A 6,665-nucleotide genomic window follows, 5' to 3' on the forward strand; every position below is an offset into this window, starting at 1 on the left:
TAGGATGTAAATGGTTAAGCAGGTCCTCGGGGGTAGGAAGTTGGGTGTGTGTTAGTCCTGAAATCAATACGGTTAGATATATAATATTTATTGAATAATACAAGTTTAAACGTTTATTTATATGTATATGTACACAGCCGCGAACGAGTTGCTATATGAATAGGTGTAATGACGTAACAGGACGAGATGTTTTTAAGAAATTCAATTTATGCTTAGTTATTTAAATAAGTGATTATTGGTATATGCTAACGCGCGAGAAAAATCGTCCTTGGCATTATATGCAGAATTCTGAAATTCGTTGGAATTTATTTTTAATGACAAGAGAGAGAGAGAACAGAAGAATTCGTTACACAGAAGCAATTTATGAATTTGTTGTATACTGCTGAAATATTAATAATTTCTTCGTCCTAGGTGTATAACGTGTAATCTTTTATATTTATCTTGTAATTAAATTAGGGCGACCAACTGCGCGACAATTTTTTATAAACATCTCGACAAAGTCAAGGCGTATATTATACATATATGCTATATATCTTATATGATATCTATATATATATATATATATATATATATATATATATATATATATAATATACACTGTAAAAGTAAATTATGGAAAATATTGTATAAGAAAACGTTTCAAGTTTAATGTTTTTAATTGGCGAACTGACCCACCCAGTTCCAGCCCTACAGGCGTTACATAATATTCACGTTTGTTTGGTTTTCAATTGTCAGAAGCTTCTATTTTTCCATCGTACGATAAGGGATGATAATATTATTGATACGACGTAACGAGTAAGTGAGGTGAAGAAACAACAACAAAAAAACTTGAAAAAAAAAAAAAAAAACTTGCGTAAGCAGTAAAGGAATTATTATTATTATTATTATTATTATCATCGTAATCATCATCATTAGGAAAAGGGAAAATATTACATTAATTATAATGTAAACCCTTGAACGATAATGTTAACATAAATACCAATAAATATTATTATAGGATATATATATTACGTACGCATTAGTAATACGAAATAATAATTATTATTATTATCTATTACTGTTATTGTTATTGTTGTTATTATTATTACTATTACTATTATTATCACTACTGATATTTATGATATTATTATTATTATTATTATTACTATTATCACTACTATTGCCGGTGAAAACATTGGAGAATTGAATTACTGAATTGATAATTGCGTACGCGTATATTATATACGTCGTGTATAATATAATATATAGTATAATCTTATATGTCATATTTGATAAGTTATGTGAGTGATGTATTTCGAGAGTTATTTAACGGATAAGAAGAAAAGGAAAATAATTTCTTTGCTTTACTTTCTTGTTACAATATGAACTAAGTGTGCCTAGTCAATAGAATATGTCAGGTCAATTTTAACGTATGATCTATATGTATATATATATATATATATAGATTATACATGCATATTATTACCGTCATTATTATTATTATTATTATTATTATTAACATTAATATTATTGATATTATTGCAATATTATATTATTTAATTTGATACCGACAATTACGATGATTATTATTATTGCTATTACCATTATCATCATACATTGTATAATGAGGTATAAATCCATAAGCTATTGAATGCATGCGTATATATTATATGAGCTATATGATATATATGAATTATAGAATGATAACAACAATGATTGTGCTGTATTTTACTGTGAAGATGTTGCCCTGTGACGTAGGATTTATTGTAGGTTGTGCCATTGTCCACTACACACACACACACACACACACATACACACACACGTTATTTACCATATATTATTATATACATGATATAGGTATCGCGTATAATTATAACCACATCAATACGTCAAATATCCCACATGTTAATTAATAGACAATACGTGTGGCGTAATGTTTGTGAAACAAACAAAAAAAAAAAAAAAAACCAACAAACAAAAGAAAAGAAAATGATTGAAAAAAAAACAGACAAAAATTCAATAATAACAACAACGATAATGACAGTAATAATAACAGTACTATTCATATTACCATTCGAGACGCAAAACGATAGGAAAGCATGAATGAAAATAATTTGTTGATCAAGTATAGTCTGACCTTTTCAAAAACTTCTGCAAACCTGTTATACATATAATGTATTGTATTATACAACAATACGAAAGTATGGATCTATTATAATTATATCGCGAAATTTTACGGTCGAATGTTATATACATAACGTGTCTATTTTTGCCCATCTCGTTATTACATACTTATATAATATTGTAAGGTGAGAAACAAAGTAAGCCATCCGTTCGTTTTACATGAAAAAAACTTTATTACGTGCATAGTAGAGAAGAGCCGGGGCGATTTTCCATGCGCCTTTGTAAGAATAAGAAAATTCCTTGCAATTCATAACGATACAATATATATGTATGTATTTCCTGTACCCAAGAAACTATGTAACCAAACAATTATTATCATTCGATCGTTTTTTCTTTGAGTATAATCTTTTATACTTACTGTTAATACCCGCGTTTGTCTGTCTGTCTGTTTGTCTGTTTGTCTGTTTGTAGTGTCCGTCAAACCGCTAGATTTGTGACGGACGCGAATATTTTTATAACTCGGTGCGAATGGCCAGTGAACAAAAAAAAAATAAATAAAAAAAAAGGGATAAAAAGAGAAAATGGGAGAGCGAAGGAAAAAAAATAAATTATTGCAAAAATCAACCACACCGTGCGAAGTAAACGCGGGTGAAGGAAAATGCGGAAGGAACGAAAGCTCAGCTTGAAACTTATACCACCCCCGATGCATTTTGTCTTCTTCAAATTCGCCCCGGCTTTTATTCATGCTTGTATAATGCGAACACACACACACACAGAGAGAGAGAGAGAGAGAGAGAGAGAGAGAGACCTTCGGATCGATATTTTGATCAATACAGGATAATCGATTACGGATGGAACGTAGCCTGTAAAAAAAAAAATTTGTTCAAAATATGAAATATAATAGGAAAGAAAAACGAAAAACGAATAAAAAAAGAAACAAAATTCCATCTTGTTATGGGCATATTTTGAACGAGAAAACAAACGGACTGAAATAGAGAGAAAAGAAAGAGAGAAAGAAAGAGTGTATGTGTTGTCACTGTTATACATATATGATATCGGTTATAACGATTTAACGATTGGCTTATTATTATAATACGCAAGAGCTGGCTGAGAAAAAAAAAGATAAACGGTTGAAATAATGTTACAAAAGAAAGAAAAAAAATAATTGAGATTGTCATATCAAGGTTGGTTATTTAAGAAATAAAAAATAAAGCATAAAAATAAAAGTGAAGGAAAAATAATAATAATAATAATAATGATAATAATAAGGGCTATTTATTTAGGAATATTACAATTAAATAGTCTGTTTTTAAATGTGTCACGGACTACGCGTACTGTACCATATATAATAATATCTAACAATAAAGTATTTTGTTTGCTTCAAAAAAAAAACAAGGAAAAAAAACCTACGTGATTCGAGTTCTTTTTTCCTTCATCAAATTATCCTTCAACCCGTGTAATCCTTCGTCCTGATTCTCACGATTTGTTAATTCCAAGGTTGTGGTCAGGAAATTTTGCCAAGTGTATAAAAAACGATTTCTCATTTACCAGTGAATGGTTTTAATTGTTTTAAGTCTACTAAAAATTCTTGGAATTTCGAATCATCGAACCCCTTCTGTAAAATTGGTAATTCATATCGAATTTGTCAAAGAACTGAATTTTGGCCGTGAAAAATTTTTAATCAACAAGAAATCAAATTTCACATTTGATTTTCGGTGGCGACCCTGATATTGGCAACTTGAATTCACTGAGAACCTCATTCCGTGATCACGTGCAGCATTCGGCAAGTAAATTTCGCTAATTGCCTTCAAGATCAATATTCGGAACTCTGAGAATCGCGCTTTCAAATTCCGGCGTGTGTTTGACACTCAACTAAACTCGAAGCTGCTTCATCTTGAGGCCGAATAAATCTACCCGCAGCATGTCAGTCACGAAGCACAGCTGGTTTCCTTGTTAAATATCTCCCGATGCTGCCAACCCTCGTGATTCCAGCAGAATCCGAACCCTCGACTGGGAGAAATTTGGTTTATGATAGTCACCAGATAATTCTAGTAAAACGGGTATCGTCAGAATAACGTTCTGAATATTCTCGGAACTATGAGAAGCTTGTCGATTTAATTTTTTGCGTAGAAATTAACATCGAGAATTTTTTCTTTCCGAGGAAATCGTCTCGTAATTAACTACAGATTACTGTTTTGATTCGCGCATAGATCTAAGCACTTGTGGATAATTTTGGGCAACCACAAGACCCCTTCAACGCAATTCTCTCACGATCGAGAAGCGGAAACTCCTGCGTTTTTATCCTACTGAGTTATTATCATCGATTTGGTAAATAAGAAACGATATATCAGAAATCGACTCGACGCAGAATATGCGTCGAAGTTTCAGTTCGAAGTTTACAACAAGTGCTGGTCGTAGCATTTATACTATTATATTCACGACAATCTGTCAACAATTTTTAACTTAATTTCAGGAATAAAATCCATAGTTTATTTTTCAATGCAACCCTTTTTATTTTGATTAAGCGCTACTGGACGCCTTCGCGAGCGAAGCGCTGCTGTAGCGTACCCGCATCTGGGGATAGAGGATTACTAGCACCCGTATTGCGCATGCGCGGCGGCGAGTGTGCGCACCGAACGAGAGTGCTCGAGCGGCGTAGAAGCGAGCGTGACATTCGCGGCTCGAACTCCGAATAGAGCAGATACCGGCCGAGTTCGTTTTCGTGGAAAAACCCGCGATAGCTTGTCTGTGCGTCACATGAGCTGTGGATCCTTGAGAAACGATCGCGAGTGAAATTAGACTGTGCAGTGGTGATAAGGCGACTACAAGTTTGAAGTTCTTAACGTATATGCCATTAGACATTGGAAATCCTGTGCTACAACTGAAGGTGAGCAAATTTTTGTGAACTCTCTAATCATTGTGACTGTTTTATCTCAAGTTCGATGTTAGACACAATAACGTGTCTTAGAGGTGTAACAATGAGGTATCTTATGTTTTATTGAGAAACTGAAAACATATTTCCTGAAAATTTTTTAAATTCACAAGAGAAATTTATTATTGACATCTGATCATTTATTGCTACGATTTTCACCGCAAATGCTAAATTCTCGAGTTAAAATACAAGAATAAAAAATTTGCAGAACAAACTTCACCAAGAAAGTGATAAACGTGCGTTATTTTTCAATAGATTATAGATTCTACTTAGAATTGCCTTAAAACCATCCCCTCGGAATAAAGACACCTACAATTTTCCCTGTTTACGTCACTACAGTTCACGATCAGATCCGAACAAAGACTTGACACCTCTCGACGAGGTTGAGCTTCTGACAAGGTTCACATCCCCTCACGATCAGCCCCGTATAGATTCGCGCATAGATGCTGAATTCCCTCATTTCTTTCATACTGTTTGTTTTTATTTTCGCCAACCCGGCACGTACCGCTTCCCCCTTGACAGGATCACGTCAACGTTAGATAGACTTTGCTCGTCCATTATTCAACCGCCTTTTTTCCCGTCCGCCATCTCCCTTAGGCTCGCAAGGCACGCGTCGATATTTTCAATTGCGATTAAAGGCGGGGGATCGCCGACTCTTGACGAAGTAACGCCAGAGGGCAAGTAACGGAGCCGACGAAAGGGAGGAGAAATAAAACGCCGGTGTAAGAAGGGGGAAATACACCCCCGAGTTACAACGAGCGTGGGAGTCTACCGTTCAATGGAAGTTATCCAGGCTCTCGCACGTCGGTGTTGGCGTTTCTTGCCCTCGGCTGGGGTGTGAATCGTAATGATCGAGCCCTCAAGCTTTCTGGAAAAAACAACCCTCAACTTCTTGTTGAAGCGATTTTATTCGTATTGCCTGTCTGATATAAGCCGATCCGTGAACTTCCGGTCAGTTTTTAAGGGTCTGAATTTAGATCTCACTGCAATTGTTAAGATATGAAGATTTAATTTTCCAAGCATTCAAACCTCATTGTTTAAGAGAAATAAGTTGATTTTATAACGTGCCTAAAACTTTTGACACTTTCTCTAGTATGAAAAAAAAATTTATCTGATACGATTTTTCTTTACGAAAAGGTTTAATCTTTCCGAATACGAAATCCATGTCGAGCTGGACTCTCAGGAACTACCTAATAATTTTCCGTTATTTTTAGTGTCAAATGCGTTCAGGTAACAAAAAAAATCAACGATCCGAATTTTTTAATTGATAAAGTAAACTTGCCGGAGTATGTCCTGAAATTTTCAGAATGGATTGAAAACCAGATCATAATTAGATGGGTATCTGCTCTCAAATTTTCTAAATATATTTTATACCCCTGAAATATTTAAACATATCAGATTAAATTCCAAATCGTTACTTTTTTCTAGCAAAAACAAATGAAAAAAAAATTAAGTTTCTGATTATTCCCATGTACAGAACTGAAAGTGTCGAGAAAACGTGTTTTTTTTGGCTGTTCACGAAGATCCTCTACAGGTTAGCTCTGAATTACCGTCAATCGCAACAAATGGCTTGCATTTTCTTTTTTCCCTTATACTTGGTTTTTGTCACCCAAGTTACTCGGGTTTCGTC

At 34.0% G+C, this 6,665-nt stretch overlaps 1 long non-coding RNA gene across 1 annotated transcript; it reads left to right on the forward strand.

Moving 5' to 3' along the window:
* The first annotated feature begins 1,570 nt into the window (after positions 1-1,570).
* Positions 1,571-3,300, forward strand: LOC124412193. The gene is made up of 2 exons (XR_006929772.1): positions 1,571-1,801; positions 2,910-3,300. It is a non-coding gene; the product is annotated as an uncharacterized LOC124412193 (long non-coding RNA).
* Positions 3,301-6,665: the final 3,365 nt, after the last annotated feature.

Source organism: Diprion similis, chromosome 11 (genome assembly GCF_021155765.1).
Source record: "Diprion similis isolate iyDipSimi1 chromosome 11, iyDipSimi1.1, whole genome shotgun sequence".
NCBI lineage: Eukaryota > Metazoa > Arthropoda > Insecta > Hymenoptera > Diprionidae > Diprion > Diprion similis.